Raw genomic sequence first — 20,319 nt, 5'->3', positions numbered from 1 at the left:
TACTTTTTCATGTACAGTTTTTGTGTTTTTACAGTTGAGAAACAAAGGAGAAGTTTTGACCAATCAGAGGCGTCGACGCAAAGCTGCGCGGATGTTACGGAGGCTCTGATTGGCTGCAGCGGGGGCAGACACACAGGAGGACTGTCTGGTGTGTGTGTTTCTGAACTTCCTTTGAAAAGTTTGTGACTCTTCAAACGAGTCTCCGACAGACACAGCGTCTCCAAAAAATGCTGCCAGACTCCATGAATCTGGATTATTTCAGTCCCGTGTCCGACTGAGCCGCGTTTTAGTGAAATCACCTGTTTTTTAAAGGAGCTTTGGTGGAGGTAAACATACAGGGTGTGTCTGGACGCTAAAGAAAACCAAACTTTTTATGCCTTTTTTTAAAATTTTGAAGTGAATGTCAGGAGAAAATTGAGGAGGAAACCGGAGCAGCACCATGCCGGGGGACAGAGGGGTGTACGCGGTGAAGAGGAGGAAGAAACCCGTTCAGAAAAGGTCAGTTTTGGACATTAAAAATGTTGTTTTTGTGTCTCCTCGGGCTATGAAACAGGCCTGAACTGTGCACCGTTGGCGGGGTTATTACGGGTCATTGCGGTTTGATCAATAAGCCATCACCACTGTCATAATTACCGCGTAATTATAATTATTATGCCAATTTTACACTCACCTCGTGTATCCACCGAGACAGCAGTCATTCAGGTCGTTTTATTTTGGTGATTTATGATTTCCGGGACGGGGGGACAGGTAGTCTACCTGCAGCAAGTGTCACGCGAAGGTGATGACGTCAAGGCCAGATAAGGTCAAGCAGGTGATGGTGGGAGAAATACTTTTACTTACTCAAAACACATCGATACCATAGTGTATAAGTACTCTTACAGGTGAAGTCCTGTATTCAGAATCACACTTACAGGCCATACAAGTATGCAAAAATATACTGCAACATTACTCATTGAGGAGTTGCCAATTTGAGATATTTTGTGTACTTTTGTGGCAGTGCTGGAAGTTCTGTTTTTTAACCCTTTGAAACTTGAGCAAATTGGCTTGATTTGTGACAGTAACATGGTTTACAAATTAGGAGAAAATTAACTGAAATTTTGGCCAAAAAAAAGGTAAACAAACAAAAAAATGTTTATAAAAAGTTAATAATTACTACTATAATATATTTTATATTGTTGTATTATTGTAATATTTATAATTATATAAATTATATTTGTAAGTATTTAAAATTATAAATATGTAAATGTAAATATAGTTTTCTTGACATTTTTGTAACATGTGTAATGAAATATGAGAAAATTTACTGAAATTAAGCAAAAAAAGGTAAACTATATATATATGCATATTTATTTAATTTTTTTTCAAGATTTTTTTCAAGATTTAAAAAAAAAAAAAAAAAAAAAAAATCTTGTCACCTTGTCCTCATTTCTCTTAATTTATGGGACATCCCTTGCTAACATGCTAATTGCATTTTTATACATTTTTAAAAAAAGAAATCAAAAAGCTTGACTCGGACTTGAACACTAATTGTCCCGAAATGACAGCATCCAGTCAAGTCGCAGGTGAGAACCATGAAGAATTAAAATTACATTACTGAGCGCCAGTTGGAAAAAAATACTTTTAAAGATTATTTTGTTTTGGCACAAAAACTCTGTGGTAGTCTAGAAAAAATACTTTGTTTTAAAATGGCATAACATTTGGTGCATTGTGACTTGTTTAGGACCCAAATTCATAGTTTAAAACTCAGATTTTTTTCTTTTTGAGTGCAAAATTTTGAGACTTACTTATGACTTGTGACTTGTTTCTGTCTCTAAAAACATGTTTCTGCAAGGTCCAAACTTTGAGCTGCAACAAAGTGTTTCCAACAGAGTAAAATATATACGTGTGGGTATTTTTAAATATAAAATCATAACATTTCTCAGATCTAAATTTTTCTCTCCGCTCTGATGTTTTTCGTCTCTGGTGTTTTCTCTCGCCTGCCTCGTTGCCTCTCCTCTTCCCTCCATCTCTGCCCTCAGATCTGCGTTCAGTCAGGCAGGAATGGCTCACGGGGCCGCTGCGTGTCCCGACACGTCGGAGAGGAATTACATTGTGGTAATTTGTAGTAATAACGGTGCAGGCCAGGTGGAAGATCAACAGTCATCTCAAAATCATGACGTAACTCTGTTTTTGGCTGCTCTGCTCCGAATATGTTTGTTCTGTTTTTAGCCGTGTTAGCTTCAGCAGGCGTCGCTCCAACATTTTTAATCCAGACTGAAATATTTTAAACGGCTGTCGGATGAACTGTGATATTGTCACAGGTCTCCTCGTGGAAACAGCATGTATTTCCTCCATATGCCAAATATGGTCAAAATGACCTCATCAGGTGGAAAATAGTCAAAATGACAAAATGACACCCAGAAATAATACAAGTCCTGTTTTTCTGCTCTGATGGCTGTGGGATCAAAAATGTCAGTTTGAATGGGTTTTTTTTCAATGGAGCATTTTTTTGACCTGAACAGTCTGAATGTAACTATTTAGTTTCCACAGTGTATTTTAGACTTATTGTAGGAGCTGAAATTCAAATATTAACAAAAATACACAATCTTGCCAAAATGTATCCAATCTCCACGAAAAACATCACATTTAATGAACTCCGTCTCTGTTAGCAGTGGAGTAAAAAGTGGCGGCAAGTACATAAAATTTTCCGCTTCTTCCACTTAACTTTGTGGTTTTCAATAATGAGTAAATCTAATATTTCGGGTGTTTCTTGTACACACAGACTAAACGTGAGTGAGCGTGCTAAATGCTGAAACTCGGAGTGTTTTCCAGTCGTGTAATAACAGAAGTATGAGCCACGCTCTCGGCCTCTCGACGCTTCGTTTGATGTGGTTCTCAGTTTATTTGGGCAGCAACCCGCAGCAGCGTCTCTCAGAAATTCAAACAGTGGAATTTTTTCAAACAGGCATATTGTTTTCATGAGCAGGAACAGTCAGAGCATCAGTATCTCTTACATCCACGTACAGGATATGAAAACCTACCTGGTACCAAAAAAACTCCCACACTCGTCGATTTTCGAGAAGCGAAAAAGTGTTTTAGCAGGAAAAAAAAAATCACTCAACAACTCTTTGTGTTGTTTCAGCGTGAAGCCTCCGCCTGTGAAGACCAATCCGTCCAAACGCCACCGGGACCGTCTGAACGGCGAACTGGACCGACTCACCGACATGCTGCCGTTCTCCCAGGAGGTCAGAGGTCGCCTGGACAAACTGTCAGTGCTCCGGCTCAGTGTGGGATACCTCAAGGTCAAGAGTTACTTCCACGGTCAGTGACCTCCGCCACATGGGTTTATACAGTAACTCATTTACTCAAGTACTGCACTTCAGTACAAATTTGATGTACTTGTACTTGAGTATTTTCCTCGTATGCCATCTCATACCTCTGTCGCACTACATTTATCTGACAGTTATTTTAAAAATTAAGATTTTTCCGTACAAAAGTGAAAATGTTGAAGTGAAACAATTGGAGTCTATAAACAGGAAATTAAATGGTAAATATTTTTTATATTCGTTTTGTTTTTTCATGCAAAAAAGATTTAATGGTTCAGGCCTCACAAATGTGCAGATCTGCTGCTTTTCCTGTTTAATATTTTTAAAAATATAAGGTAACAACTTACAAAAAAAATGCCCAAAAATTAGACAGTAATTCATAAAAACTTACAGGAAAATTACCTGAAAATAAGCAAAAGGAAAAAAAAAAAAGAAACAATCAAAATGCAAGAAAATGACCTCAAGAAAATGTTTAAAAAATTAATTTTTTTCTGTAGCATAATTTTAAATAAATGATTAAGAGAGAACTGCAAATAAGGTTTTTCTGGACATTTTTTCCCACTTTTTTTTTTTTTTTTTGGATAAATAATAATCCCCCAAGCAAATTTTTCAGATTATATCACTGTCTCCTCTTTACTTTTTAAAAAAATTTTAATTTAATTTTTTTTTTAAGCAGTTTGCGGGATATTTATCGCCAAGTAGCTGGTTATGGTTTTTTTTTTCTGTGGTTTTTGAAAGAAATAAAAACAATTTTTCTCTGGTTTCAGAGATTAAAACGCTGGTTAAAGCATCTGAATGTTGCACAAAAAACAGATGTTTACCCAGGTGTTAAAGGTTTAAAAACATTGTTGAAATCGCTCGAGAATATTAGGGTTTTTTCAGTTTGGACCGTGTGGTATTAGTACTTTTACCTAAGAAAGTGATCGAAATACTTGCTGCACTGCTGGTGGTGACTGAAAATATTGAAAGTGAGAAGACAACATATGTGGGATCAGAGTGTGTGTGTGGGTGTGCAAATATGCAGCTGTGGACATTTTTGTGGCGGCCCCGCCGTGAGTGTGTGTGGTGTCGGAGAGGGAACCTGACACTGTGAATAATGAATAGTGTCCCTGCTGGGAGGGAAACAGGAGAGTGTGCTGCAGGCGCAGATCGGACTCTACGTAAAGAAACACGAGACAGGCGGACAGAGAACAGTAGGCCCTTATTCTGACGCTGATCACACACACACACACACACACACACACACACACACACACAGACTCAAAGATGGCAGTTTGTGGCTTAAAACCGACGTGTAAAACACTAAATACCTCATACACACCAATTTCAAATAATCCAAACTATCCCTTTAACCGTAAGGTCCCACACTTGCATCACTCTGCACTCAAAATGCGCTTATTAATAATATTATTTTCTCCTTTCTTGAGTTTTTTTTTAAACTATCATCAGTCCTAATCATAAATATCAAATATTCATTAATATTCAGAATTTTAACCCTGTAAATGCCAGGTTTTTGTCATGATGCCACTGTTTTTTAGATATACTACATGCAAAAAGTTTTTTTTTTTGATGATGACAGTCTGGGATATGTCAGTGATTAGCAGCAACATTAATTGTGACAGTGCACCAATTGGAAATGAATGCATTTTCTTCATGTGCCAAATAAAATATGCCCAATCCTGTGGGATCAAAAACTGCACTTTGAATGGCACTTTTTACATTTTTTTTTAAGGTTTTTTAAACTTTTTTTTTAGTTTCCAGTGTGTTTTCAAACTTATTGTAGGAGCTGAGCTAAAACTTCAAAAATTAAACAAAAATACACAATCTTGCCAAAATGTATGCCATCTGCACGAACACAGCCAAAATGATCAAAGAATGAAGAATGAAAAGCACGTAAAAAGAGTCCCTATAGTTACATGAAATTACACGCTTACTGGTGCCATCGCTGAAACTAATTTTGCACCAAAGGAGTCCAGCTGGTCTTTCCTCTGTTTGTGCCTCTCTTGGCTGCTATCGGCCGGCTGATCGCTGCTGTTGACGGAGCAGAGGGGGTTGCAGAGGGAGGAAGAGGAGGGCTGGAGGCTCTGCGGCACGCCGGCATGACATGAGGGCTGCTTGACAAGGCGACGCAGATGCAGAGTGTTTGTGAATGCAGCTTCACGCTGTTTTTTATTTATTATATAACCACCCATAATAGATATGTGGTTTTAGATATGTTTTTATTTATACTTATCAAACTTAATACAGTGTTTACAGAAAAGTGAGTGAGCTCCAAACAGAAAGAGAGCTGAGAGGTGAAGTATAACGAGACGAAGCCCATCAGATGGAGGTTTATATCTGCATCGGCGCGCTCTGTCCCCGTCCCGCCGTGCATCGCATCGTTATCTCCTCCTAAACTTTGATTCGTCAAAATCACAGACAAAGGCTGTTTGCTGAATCGCTGTTTTTGACAATAAATCCGTCTCATATGACACTACGTAAAAAATACAGGGAAGATGGTTTTTGCAGAATCGCTGTTTTTACAAGAAACTTACCTGATAATTTTGTAAAAAAAAAAAAAAAAAATAAAAATATTGAAAGAAGGTAATAAAACAAAGCGAAATTAGTAAAAAAACAAGAAAAATAGTCCCTTAAAAATAGTATAATTTCGTAAAATCATTTAAAAAATCTTAATTATTTATATTAAGGTTTTTTACCTCAATATTTTCCTGAGCTTGCTTAAAAATATTTCTAAAATTTATTAATTTGTGGAACATTTATTACCAAGTTGCTTATTGCCTTAGTGCCTCAAAAAAAAAATAACTTGTTACATAAGTTTAAAAACTTCATAATTATTATAATTTATAATTATAATTATAAATATAGTTTTTCCTAGCGTTTTTCTTTTTTGGTCCTTAGATATATATTTTTTATAAATTACATGAAAATGTTAAAAACAAAGTAAACAAGATGTTGAAAAGATAATAATAAAGGCTTAAAAAATTATATAACTCTGTAACGTTATTTTTTAATTTTGTACTTAATAATTAAAAATACAATTTTTCCCGATTTTTTTTTTTTTTTTCCCTAGACATTTTTGCATTGCTTGCTTTTCAAGGTAGTGTTGCAGCGTCTTTCAACACAGTTGCCTGTTCTACTATTAGAGACCGGAGACTAAACTGGCGGTGCGTGCTGTGCACTACATAAAATGAGTTTTAATTGAAAGAGCTCCCTGTATTGAAAAATATACCTTCAGGTTTTTTAAATACCCTGGATTACTGTGATACTGTGATACTGTGATACTGCCCAAAGCTTAATAAGTCAAACTTTGACCAGATGGCACCAGATAAAAAGTCTAAGGATTAACAAAGTTGGTATAAATGTCAACCTCACGGTGGAGCCCGAGGAAAAAAGTCAGGATATAGTCGCAGTCAGAGGGATTCATCCTCTTGGTAAAACGAATTTCTGCACAAAATTTCATGTCAGTCCGTCTAATAGTTGCAGAGATATTTCAGCTCGGACCAAACGTGGCTAAAAACACAGTCGATCACGAAATTCCCCAGAATGAAAGCGTCTCAGTTTTCATTGTTTTTTCGAGAAAAGACCTCTCCGTGGCTCCTGGATTCTGAATTCTCCATCTAATCTTCCTCAGCAGCTTCCTCTGATTGTGGAGGATGTTTGTTCAGGGCCTGATGTTTTAGGCCCATTATGGTCGATGCCGAACAAAGCCTTAAAAATAAACACCAAACTTTCATACGCTCCTCACGCGATCTCCGAGGTCTTTTGTTAGGAAACAAAAACAGGGACGTGCGGTTTATGTGATACGTTGTTTGGTTAAGTTTATATGGATTCACGCAAACAAGACTTTCTTCTTGGGCTGCTTAACCCCTTTGAGACTTAAAGAGCAACAAAAGAAGAAATGACCCAAAAATTAGCAAGAAATTGGTAAAAAAGTGCACTCATTAGTACTCATTAAAACCAGGAACTGAGGAAAATGCTAATACTAATAATAATAAATATAAATAAAATAAAATACTCAACCTGTAAATAAAAGTAAATTAAAGCAAAGTAAAGTAAGTAAATGAAAGGTTATTAGCACAAAGTAAATTATAAATAATTAATAATAATAATAATAATAATAATAATATAATAAAATAAAAAAAAAAAAAATAAAATAATAAAATGACAGGAAGTAGTAAAACTGTGAAACAGACTTAAATGTAAAAAATAATAGTCAATAGAATAAATAAAATTTAAATAAGGATTTGAAACGAGGGCAAAGTGGCTTTCAAAAACATGGGATGAAGGAAATTTATTCATCAAGAAATGAATAAAAAGTACAAGAAAAATTACCTGAAAATTAGTTTTAAAAAAAAAAAAGAAAAAGCAAGTTAAAAATAAAACAAGACTGAGCTGTCTTAAAGCTCTTAAAAGCTGAGTCCAGGTTTTTACTCCTTCATTTTCAAAAAAAATCTGTCCACAAAGCAACCCCTAACCCACACAGCTAAAAAATATAAAATCTCTGTCCAAATCAAGATGCAAAACACAACTGAAGCACCGTCAAGAGCAAAAATATGGTGCATCAGTGGCCCTTTGATTGTTTGATTTAAGTTTGATTTCAAATTTTTGCAAACAAACGGCCGATACACAAAGCACATCTCAAGATAATTTGTTACAAAAGTTAAAGACGTGGCCAATAAAGTCCTGCCAAAAATGCTAAATCAACAACGAGTATAGTGCATGAAACTGAAAAATTGCATGGTTATTTATCTGTTTGCGGGTGAATGTGCATAAAGTCAACAGATCTGCAAACGAAATGAGGAGAAAATGAGTGTAAAGTAAAAGAAAACTAAGGTGTGTGAGTGCAGGAAGGTTGAGACTCGTCTGTTGTTTCCTCCGGTGAATGAGTCCCAGGTGATGCTGCTGCTGCTGCCATCACCGGGGGTTACCATGGTGAACCCATGTCACCGTAGCAACAGAGTCCAGAGTCTGAACCACTCAGGAAGTCTAACACCACAGGGAGCGACGGGGAGGGGTCGGAGAGCTGGCAGTTCGTGTCTGCTTCCTGTGTTTGTGGATAACGAGGTTAGAGCGAGGTCAGCGCCGTCATTAACTCGGCCTCCAGCTGCACTTTGCTGCGAGTCGGATCTGCTCTGCTGAGTCATGAACGCGACAGAGACGCTGCTGATGCTTTTGTGCATTCAATGTCAGAAAATAATCGTAACCTGATAGAGATTCAAGATGCAGAAATTCAAATTATTCATCAAGAAACAGGAAATGCAGCGCAATTTCTCTTTGTTTGATATTTTAGGTCGGTGATAATCAACGTACGGCACTCGGGCCGAAACGGATCGCTGATAGAGTGCCTGGTGGGCCCCATAACCCTTTTTTAGTTCACAACAAAAATACAGTGATTCACACTGGGAATTATTTTTTTACTTGTAGTACATATCAGGACCTAGCTGAGCCCCTAATGTCCTAATGTCCGAGAAATGTCCGAAAATCCCAGAAACATCTTAAAATTCTCGAAACGTTCTGAAATCCTAGAGTCCTAGAAATTTACTGCAGTTCCAGAAATCTCCTAAAATCACAGAAAATGTCCTGAAATCTGAGAAACTTTCTAAGATATTAGAAGTCTTGTAAAATCATAGAAATGTCCTTAAGTCCTAGTAATGTCCTAAAATCTGAGAAATGTCCTAAAATCCTAGGAATGTCCGAAGTTCCTGGAAATGTCCTAAAACCACAGAAATGTCCTGAAATTCAAGAAATGTCCTAAAATCTTAGAAATTTTCTAAAATCCGAGAAACATCCTAAAATCATAGAAATGCCCTAAAAATCTGAGAGATGCCCTAAGATGTGAGAAACTTCCTAAGATCATAGAAATATCCTAAAATCCTAGAAATGTCCAAAAATCAGAGAAAATGTCCTGAAATCCTGGAAAACATCCTAAAATCCTTGAATAAAATGTTCTAAAATCCGAAAAAAAAATCCTAAATTCATAGAAATGTCTTAAATCTTAGAAACACGTATGGGGCTGCTGCGTCTGGCCCCTGGCTTGAAAAGTGGCCCCCCAAACAAGGCAAGTTTAGCATCCCTGGTCTATATCCATTATTATGTCCCACCACTGCCTGACTCTGAAGCTCCGTTGAGCCTTTTATAGCCAAGTTCAGGTCATTGTTTTTGGTTTTCTAGCTCAGAATTGCACTGCTTCTCCTCACTCTGCTGGCGGGCAGTTTTGTGTGAAAAAGCAGATTATTGCGTGACACTTGTAAATTCCTCTGCATCACATGCTTGCTGGCTTGTTCGTGGAGGCTGATGTTGTTGCTTTTCAACTTTTTCTGTCTCCGATATCTCAAATGAGATCACAGTCACATCTTTGATACCAGAACCACAAAAAAAAACAACGTACCACAGCAACCTCTAACCTATAAACCTCTATTTACCCGACCAGGCTGCCTGCTCCTAACCAACAGCTTCACCCTAACCGAACCCCAAACCAGACAGAGCATTTCGTCTCCTCCGCAGACAGTCGGTTAGTGCAGTCTGACACCTCCGAGCGCAGGAAGGAAGTGACGAATGTGAGCAGTCTGGGTGCAAGATACGCAGAAATGAGCCTGTCGGCTGCTGTAAACTGAGAGCTGCTGATATCGCTGCAGTAAATCTGCACAGATTTATTAGCTGCAATTTACAAAGTATTAGCAGTTTAGGCATGGTATGGTCTATATTTAGTGAGACATGAGCGCTTCAAAATCAAAAAAAAACGAGTTAACTGGTCGGATTTGGTTTTTTTTTATGTGATTCTGACTTTTATCTTAACATTGTTTCAGTTTTTGTTTTTTCTAAAAAATCACCAACATTTAAAAAAACAAAATTACAAATGTTTTTTTTTCGTTTTTAAAATCGCCAAAAATTGTTTTTTTTTTTTTTAAATTATTATTTTTTTTTTTTTTTTTTTAACAAAACATTCCTTCCAAACCCTTGAAAAATCTTTAAAATTACAAAAAAAACACACACTTTTTTTATTCTTTAAAAATCACTTTTAAGAAATTGATCAATTTTTTAAAGAAAAAAATACACCTAAAAAACTTTTTAAAGAAAAACAAAATCTGCATTTTTTTTTTCCTTAAACATGGCAAAAAAACCTAAGATTTAAAAGAAGAAAAAGAAACATTCAAAGAAAAGAAAAAATCTGCAAAATCTTTTATAAAAGACGGCCAAAATTTTAAAAAAAAAAACAACACCAAGGGTACAACATTAGTGTCAAAATCATGAGAAAGTCATAGAAGATGGTAAAAGTGTGTATGAACTCTGTAGACACAGTTTGATGTGTGTGTGATGGTGTGGGCGATGCAGGTTTCCTCCTCGTCTTTGTGGAGGTGCACTGACTCTGCGTGTGAACCCTCTTCCTTTAAAGCTGCACAGCGCCGAGCAGGAGCCGGGGAGAGGGGAGAGGAGAGGGGGAGAGAAGAGGAAGGGAGGCAGGAAAGGAAAGGATGGAAGTGAAGGGAGGAGGGGAGGTCAGATTACACATTCAGGTTAAATTAGACCTTTTTGGTAAAACTGTCGAATTTGTTCAGTGTTTAAACATCACTTTTCTGTGTTGCACGTTGTGTCCAACCCCTCGACGTCACGCCGAGTTTAACACTTGACGACGTGTTGATGCACCGCAGCGGTCTGAGCGGACCCCCTGAGTCGCTCTCGCTTCACGCTGTAATAACAAACTGCAGATTCTTTGGGAGTTGTGCAGAAAGCAGCTCTTGACCGAGATGACAGGGCGAATTCCTGCAGATCCAGCGGGTTTGTTTGAAAAAGGGGGTGGAGGGGTGGTGGGAGGGCGAGGGGGAAGATTTTGTTTAGCGTGCCACACAGTCATTACTGTACGGAGAGGAAAGGAGGTATTGCTGAGCTGACTGGAAGCCAACGATCGCAGATTAGATTACACAACATTTTGCTTTAGATTCACTTATTTTTTAACACAACAGAAAAAAAAAAAGCTGCTCCGTCCTGTTTGACCTAAATAAAAACGGACTCATGTTGAAAGAATTTCTGGACAGTAATTCATGCTTATTTAATTTGCAAATTATGTGTAAAATCTGCCTTTTTTTCTTGCACAAACACACGAAAACTGCAGATTTTTACACATGAAAGCACACTCATCATTTCTGCACGTGCAGGTGAAAGCTGTCTGCGTTTGGCATCTTCGCTCATCTTTTGTTCCACAAATAAACCAGTGACACATTCGCAAGGATGCAGCAATTCAAGCCCTCGTGTCCTAAAATCCTAGAAATGTCCTAAAATCCTAGAAATGTTTAGAAATGCTACAAAATGTCTGGAAATCCTAAAATGTCCTGAATTCTTAAAAAAAAGTCCTAAAATCATTGAAATGACCTTAAATTCTGGTAACGGCCTAAAATTAGAGCCATGTCCCAAAAATCCTAAAAACGTCCTAAAATCCTCAAAATGTCCTAAAATACTAGAAATGTTCTGAAATCCAGTGAACCTTCTAAAATCCTAGAAATGTCTTAAAATCTGAAGGACATCCTTAAATCCATCCTTTCATTAGTTTTAGTTTTCAGGTTTCTTTATGCAACACACAACAAATGTGTGTTTTAAAAGAAAGTTTTGCATCTAAAAAATGAGAATATAAGACAGAAAAAAAGGCCAAAGGTTAAAAAACAGGGATAAAAATCGACCCTATATAAGATGCAGGATGTTATATTTCTTAAACATAAAATATGTAACAGTGAGAAAACGTTTTTTTTTGGATGAACTGAAATTATTTCAGAGCTCGTCATAAGCTCAGACCACTTTAAAGACACCATGATATGAGTTCAGTTTTTTTCCTTTTAGCAATAGTTTTTTTACTGGACAACAAAAATGAACTTCTGAAGTTTTCTTTTGACTGATTTTGTTTTGCGTGTTGCAGCGGCGCTCCAGAGGCACGTGAGGTCGGCTCCTCTCGTTTCTGCAAACGGCAGAAATGGACACACGCCGTCTCTGGACGGAGTCAGTTTTTCGGAGGGGGAACTCCTCCTGCAGGTACGACAACTCGACACCGGGATTACACGTGTTTTTATTTCTATATGTATATATATGTTTTTTTCCGTTCGGATGTTTGTCATTTTTGTGTTTCTGTTATTTCCGCAGGCTTTAAATGGTTTTTTGTGTTGGTGGTGACGACTGATGGAACCGTCTTTTTTACACGTCTCCGACCATCCAGGACTTCCTGGGCTTCCATCAGGTAAAACAGAGTGAATATTTTTTTCTTTTTAACAGAGTTTTAAAGTAAGGGAACTTTATTTATACCTGTATGTAGATTAAGTTTACAGTGAATGAGTCGGACTCCTTTTTTTGCACTTATAATCGACAGCACAGGACGGGAATTATCACGATAAAGTGACAACGGTGCTCAGCACGAAAAAAAAGGAATTAAAACAAGACAAGTAAAAGCAAAATAAAAATAAGAGTAAACCATGAGTCAGTAAAAAGAAAGTAAAAGCAAAATAAAATTCAGAAAAAAAAAACGAATATAAAACCAGTGAATAAAAACCATGGTACGTAAAAAAAAATAGAAATAAATTGAAATGTAGGAAAAATTAAAGGGTTGAAAAAGTGTCAATACTACAGTTTAACAAATTCCTTTTAAATAATGTGAAAAAAATTCAAACAACTTTATTTTCACGAGTCATTAACTTAAAACGTGTGTTCATAAATATGGTAATTAAGTACATTTACACTTTAGAATTTCTTCTAAATAATGTGGAAACTTTCTGTATTTATGAACACACATTTTTTAAAGTTTTTTTTTTTTACATCATTTAAAAGGAATTTAAAATCATTCAAAATATGGCAGTAAAAGTACAGAAGTATTAACAAAAAAATATAGTTTTTAAACTGTGCAGCTTTTTTCATTTTAAAAACATCTTTCATGTGTTTTTTATATTGTTTTTTTTTTTTTTTTTTTTTTTGCTTCACTTGTTTTGTGTTATGCACCAAAAAAAAACGAGGCTTGTACGTGTAACCCTAATTAAAACCCTAAATAAAGCAGTTTCTGATCATAAATTCTCAAAAAACTGTAACGGAGTAAAAATTTTTTATAAATTTTTTTCAGTGTCTGCATATATTACTTTTTTTGTTTGTCGGCTTCTTTGTAAAATCATTTCTCTATTTTCTTTTTTTTACACGTTTGAAATTAATCAAATGTGGTCGAGTAGACGTATAAAGTAGCATAAAATAGAAGCAAAGTACTTCATAATAGTACTTGGGTAGAGTATTTGCAGTAAACGTAAGCTCCTCCTCCCGTCTGTCACCAGTCTGACGTGGTGCAGCAGAGCGTGCTCGATCTCGTTCACATGGACGACAGAGAGATGTTCAAATGTCAGCTCCACTTCGCCCTCAACCCCGGCGACTCGCGCTCACACCTGAGAGCAGAAGGTACGAATTTAACTCATCGAAATCCACCCGTCACAAATATGAAAGCTGTTTCATTCAGGTTGTACTCTAAAGGAAGTGTACCCTTCTTTACATTAACCCTGTAACTGTTTAACCTGATAACTGACATTCAAGCATCGCCCTCCTTTTTTCGTTCATTCTTTAGCTGTTATTAATATTTTTTTAAAAAAAACTTATTTAGCCTTTAACAATTCTTTTTTTAATCCTATAAAGTCATGCTATTTTAAGTATTATTATCTTATCCAGATATATATTTCTTTTGACTTATACATGTATATATGTGTATATATATATATATATTCACACATTCTTATTTTGTTTTTTACAGTTGGCATCAGTTATTTCTTCTGTTACATTTTTGTAACATTTTTTTTTTACAATTTTTTGTTACTTTACAGAAAAAAACAGCAGAAAAAAGATAATAAAATTGAATAAATAAAATTGAACACAATACAACAAAGAAATAATTAAAATAATGGAAAGAAAATTAAAACAAAAATCTCTTATTTTTATTATTATTATTTTATTATTATTTTTTATTATTTATTATTATTATTATTGTTGTTATATTATTATTATTATTGTTATTATTATTATTATTTATTTTTATAATCATTAATAATGGTTTGATTTGACACTTGTTACAGTTGCCAGAGGATAAATATTTGTTTTACATGTACATTGTAAAGTCTCTAAATAAAAAAAATAAAAGTTTTATAAATTAAAAACAAAAAGTGTGCTCTGATAAGACATAATGAAAATTAACTGGCAACTACTTTGATGGATTAAATCAATAGAAAAAGCCAAATATTGCTCTCTGTCTGTTTGTCAGTTGAGAGATTCGACAAACGAAGCAGTTTGAGCTGAATGTCGTTTCTCTGCAGACGAGCCGGCGAGCGGTAAAGCTGGAAGCAGCTCCGTGAGTTTGCTGCCTCAGTACGTCCCTCCAGAAAACTCTTTGTTCCTCGAGAGAAGCTTCTGCTGTCGCCTCCGCTGCCTGCTGGACAACACCTCTGGATTCCTGGTAAAATAGTTTGGAAAACAAGCTGCTAAAACTACAATGAAAAGCTGATACTTCACTCATTTATGATCAACAAAATAGAAAAAGCCTTTTGTTAACCCTTTGAAACCTGGCAGACTGGCTCAATGTCTTTCAGAAACATGGAGAAAAAGATAATAGTAAAAAAATGACCCCAAAAAAATCTTTAAAATTATAATATTTCCTGTTAATTTAAAATATGTAATTATGTTAATTATAAGTATAGGTTTAGTTCTAATAAATTCTCCATCTTTTTTCTGTTTTTCCCAAAATATTTTCCTTTTTTTTTCTAAATCTACTAATTTCTTAAAATTTGTGCACATCTCTTGTCAAGTTGCCCATTACCTTCATTTCCTAAAAATGTTTTTTTTTTTTTAACACACAGAAATTACCTGAAAATATGTATTTTTAACATAAATATGTAATTATGACTATAAATATAGTTTTCTCGTTTATATTTTTCCTTAGCTTTTTAAGAATAATTTGACAAATCTACTAATTTCTTGCAGCCAAGTTGCTCATTGCCTTTTTTAAAATTCATTTTTTAATTTTAAAATTTAAAATTAATTTGCTCAGGGTTCAAAGCTTTAAATAAAAGGCGTCTGAAAGCAGCACAAGTGATGTTGCTCCAGGTTTTAAAGAGTTCATTGATATTTTAAATTTAAAAGTGTTTCTCTTCTGCTTTCAGGCTCTGAACTTCACCGGACGTCTGAAGTATCTGCACTTGCAGGGGAACTCGGCGCCTGACGGGACCGCCGCTCCTCCTCAGCTGGCTCTGTTCGCCATCGCCACTCCTGTTCAGCCTCCTTCAGTCATGGAGATCCGCACCAAGACCCTCATCTTCCAGACCAAACACAGGATGGACTTCGCTCCTGTGGGCATCGACACCAGGTCGGCATCTCGGATTATTCTCTCAGCGTAAGACTGAGGATTCTCGGCCTCTTTAACTCTTTATGTTTGTGTGTTTGTTGTTAGAGGGAAGCTGGTTTTAGGATATTCGGAGATCGAGTTGGTCACAACAGGCTCCGGCTATCAGTTCATCCACGCCGCTGACATGATGTACTGCGCCGACAATCACCTCCGCAGTGAGTTTTCCTGCAAGACACACGTGCATCACACTTTCTGCTCCTCTGTGCTGTTTTTAAAACGTTTTTAAACATGTATTTATTAGTTTTGAGCAGTTATATATTTAAACATACAATACAATGTACAAACAACTGAACTTTCTCCAAAAGAAATATATGGCAGTGACAAAAAATAATAGAAATAATAATAATAACGTTGATGAAATGATTTTTTTTAAAAAAGGACAGGAAGTTAAACACAAATTTACATGCAAAAGGCGATTTATGAATGAATAACTGTTAAAAAAAACAAAAAAAAACTGCAGTACAATTACATAAATTAAACCGCCATCTTTAAACTGCGTATCTGTGTCCTCAGTGATCAAGACCGGAGACAGCGGCTTCACGTTCTTCAGGCTGCTCACCAAAACAGGACACTGGCTGTGGGTTCAGGCCAACGCCAGAGTCGTCTTCAAGGGAGGGAGACCGGACTTCATCATCGCTCGGCAGAAAGCTCTCACGTAAGCATCAGCTTTTACTGTTAAAGGGTGTCATTTCCACTTCCTCTCTGTACGTTGTCCTCTTAAAAGCTTTGCTATTTCCAAATCTACATGAACAATAATCCGGTACCCACATGAGCGTAAAAACAGCTGATCGCTGTCTCAGAGAGCCCTCTCAGATTTGCTTCTGATGTAAGTTATGAAGGAAAATCCACAGACTTTCTTCTGTTTAAATGTATCTTATTTTTATGAGACCTCAGTAGCTGATTCGGAGAACTCAAGTTGATTTACTCTAAAGTCACAATGTTTTTTAGTACGAAATTCCCTCTTTTTGTTCAGATCTTTTGAGGGAGGGAAAACACTAACTTTTTTTTGCACCAGGTTACATTTTATCTTATTATTGGAGGGTTTTTGGAAACAAATCTTTGTTATTAAATGGTGCAGAAATGCCAGATAAAAATAATTTGCATACACATAAAACCCTGATCCAGTGGCATGAGGCAGTTAAGACAGGCTGCAGCGCCTGTGATGGTGGACCGTCCCGACTTCATGGCAGTTACTTGATTTGGCAGCTAGTCTTGTCTTTTAATTTGGATTTTTGGAGGGACAGTTAATGTTTTGAAGTGGTTATATTTTGTATTCAAAACTCACAACTGCGTTTTAAAGGTATATTGTCTTTAAAAATTTCCAAACTAACACCGTTTATATGCGTTTTTCCTCAGCCGCCCCCTACTCTGGTAAATAAAATAAACTTCCTTACCACTTTTCAAAACAGTGTGTTGAATTTTCATATGCACTGAGGTTTTTTTTGAGATTTTATGAGTACATTTATGTACTCATTCATTAGCCGCCAAACCTTTATTTAAATACAATACAAACAGTTTTGGCGTCATTATAAACCTTTTGTTGCTCCTGTTTTTCTGCAGAAACGAAGAAGGAGAGGAGCACCTGCAGCAGAGGAGGCAGCAGCTCCCCTTCAACCTCGCCACCGGTGAAGGCGTCCTGTACGACATTTCTCTGGAGTCCATCCCAGGTCCTCCTGACTCCGCTGCACCAAGCTCCACGGCGCCCACGACGGAGAAACCCCTGGACCCCGCCTCCCTGCTGGGATCCCTCCGTCGGCAGGACCACTCTGTGTACACGCAGCCTCTGAAACCCAGTCCCCCGCTCCAGATCTTCTCCCAAACAGACGACCCCGAAGAACAACGCCAGGCGTCTCTGGAGCAGGCCTTCATGGACAGCCACGCTCTGCTCAGCGTGCCGGGACAGACCCAGGCCTCGCAGAAGAGGTCGATCACTGGCGACCTCACATCGGACATAATTGACTCTTTGGAGGAGATTTTGGGGGATATCGGTGAGATAGAGGGGCTCGAAGTGGAGGAGATGGAGTTACGGGACTGGGAGAACACGCTCGCCAGGATGACGGAAGAGAAGGAAGATGCATCGAGGGAACTTAATCACATCCTGGCCAACGACGTGTTCACGTATGTGGAGGAGGCTCTGCGGAGGGAGACTGGGGGGGGCGTGCACGGCTCCGATCACGTTGCGGGGTCGGGTCCGTCCATCCAAGGTCAGAATCACAGGTTTTCAACCGTGTGGCAGCCAGTGACGGACATGAAACCTGGCTTCGCAGAGCAGACTCAGTTGGGAGTTGCTCTTGGAGGTGTTGGGAGTTCGAGCGGACTAAACGGCGACTCTCAAGTTGTGTCTCACAATGTGGCGCTCGCTCGTTGTCATAACACTCAGCAGGGACACGCCTCTTCGCTGTGGCCGCCGAGCAGCAGCAACAACAATCACCACTGTAGCGAACAAATCATTTCAACTCAAGTGACACAACATTTTCCATCAGTTCAAAACACCAACGACATCCTCAACAGCAGCCGGCAGTTCGGCTCGAATGTGACGGACAAAAGTGCACAGTATCCGCCGACAGGCTCACAGTTTCAGGGCCCTTCGGCGTGGCGACAACAGCAGCTGCCACCAAGTTTTCACCATCACACCCTGACACATTCCTCACACGCACCAGGCGGCGTGAACTCCACAGCTCAGCCGTTCCAGCCGCAGACGCAGCGCTTGTCCGGCAGCTGCATGTATGAAAAAAGAGGTCGCATACCGAGCGCTGCTGCCGTTCCCGCCCGACAGAACGGGCCTCCTTTGGGACCTTCACGCTCCAGAGGAGCCGCGCACGCTGCTGCAGGGTCGACCACAAACGCTTCCTTCGCCCCGCCGCGTCCAGGCATGGCGTTCATCAACCACGGGATGACGCAGCCATCAGCAGCTGGCCGCACAGATTTGGGCAACATCAGTTTGGTTCATTTGAGCGGAGAGCGGTCCGGACTGGGAGCGGTTCAGTCCGAGTATCCTCCTGAAAACGGATCGTTGCAGTCGTCGTTCTTTTGTTGGAGCACTGAAGCTCAGGTAAAAAAAGCCGACATTAGCAACTCATTTGTGAAGAAGTGGCTCAGATTTCAGGTGGAGTCTTTGTCCAGGTGGTAGCAATTTGTCTTGAAAACATTATACAGGCCTTCGGGCAGTGTTTGCTCTGTTTTGATGAGCCTCCTCCAACACACACACGCTTGTGAAATGAGAAGATTTATTTCAGACGTCATTTTCTACGTTTTCATGCATACGGCATAAATTTCGACAAGAATATGTATTTTTGTTAAATCTTGGAATTATATGATGTTAAAATTTTTGGCAGATAAATAGAGCCGATAATAAAAAGCAGAAATTGCTTTGGTTTCGCCCGTGTTGCCATGGTTTCGCTCCATCGGTACTACACACACTGCATCATGCTGCGTGTCAAACTGCTGGATCTGTCCACAGCATGTCATCAGTCAGCAGCAGCGTTTAACCCATTGTCTTTCTTTTTTTAACTCTTTCCCTGCTATTGACGAGATTTCCCGTCTGTCGGTGTTTTCACTGTAGTTTAGGGGACACTGTTACGGATGTTATGCAATAAAACAACATTTCCACGTCCAAAAACAAACAAACAAGACGATCTAAGGTCACAGGGTGACTGAGGAGAGGACTACTAACGTGCCGACTTTATTGACCCTCTCAGCGGCGATGTTTAAAAAACGCAACAGGAGAAACATTTAGCGACTTATTTAGATCATCAGTGAACAAGGAGGAAATATGCTGTCCAGGGCGACCCTTATAGGAGATGTAGGAGGTCGACTAGAGCAACATGAAAATGTGCAGACTTTGAGAAGTCAGCCAGCAATTTAGTTTTATCTGCAAACTCTTCAGTTGTCAGGAGAGATGACGAGTGATAAAGTGTCCCTGACCTTCTATATCTGATCCATCTGAAGGTTTCCATTCTCAGGATAATCAGTGTTTCCTTCTCTTCTTCCACAGATCCCCAAAGTCCCCCTGAACGGAGCCGTCGACCCGTTTGCCTTCCCCGTCCTCTCCGCTGGGAGCATCAACCTTTCCCAAAACACCGGCTCGTAGCCGTCTCTGCGCAGCACACGCAAACTCTGACCGGACTCAGAGATACACACGAGCATGATGAGGAGTTTCTAAAATTCTCACGGTGTTTTCTAAATGTTGCGTCTGCTGTGGATCACCAAGAAATGTGAGCCCTCTCATTTCAGAACAGCTCTGCTACATCCGTCTCTATGCCGACGATGCAGCGCTGAGTGTCTGCAGACTCCGGGCATTTAGACGGACGCTCCAAACATTTACCAAGCTACCTTATCTGATGATTTTACACGTATTCGTGCTGCAAGTAACCAACAAAGTTGTGACGCGTCCTGTCAGCTGGACAGAAGCTGGACCCGACCGGAGCTGTTGCAAGTGGACTTGGAAGAAATCGTGACTTTTGTATCACATGAAATGTGAGAAAAAAAAAGATTCTACATACGGACGATCATTTCCCAGCAGGTTTCCTTCTGTTCTTCACACTGTGAATCTGTTGGGATCCAGTTCGTCTGCAGCTGCATTTATGGACACATCCAGAGACGCTATAAATAATA

The 20,319-nt window shown here is 38.4% G+C and overlaps 1 pseudogene; it reads left to right on the top strand.

Annotated features, from left to right (window-relative positions):
- Nucleotides 1–194: 194 nt before the first annotated feature.
- Nucleotides 195–19,871, top strand: LOC121959590 (annotated as a pseudogene).
- Nucleotides 19,872–20,319: the final 448 nt, after the last annotated feature.

The sequence above is a fragment of the Plectropomus leopardus genome, chromosome 20 (assembly GCF_008729295.1).
Source record: "Plectropomus leopardus isolate mb chromosome 20, YSFRI_Pleo_2.0, whole genome shotgun sequence".
Taxonomy (NCBI): domain Eukaryota; kingdom Metazoa; phylum Chordata; class Actinopteri; order Perciformes; family Serranidae; genus Plectropomus; species Plectropomus leopardus.
This window is presented reverse-complemented; position numbering and strand designations above follow the sequence as displayed.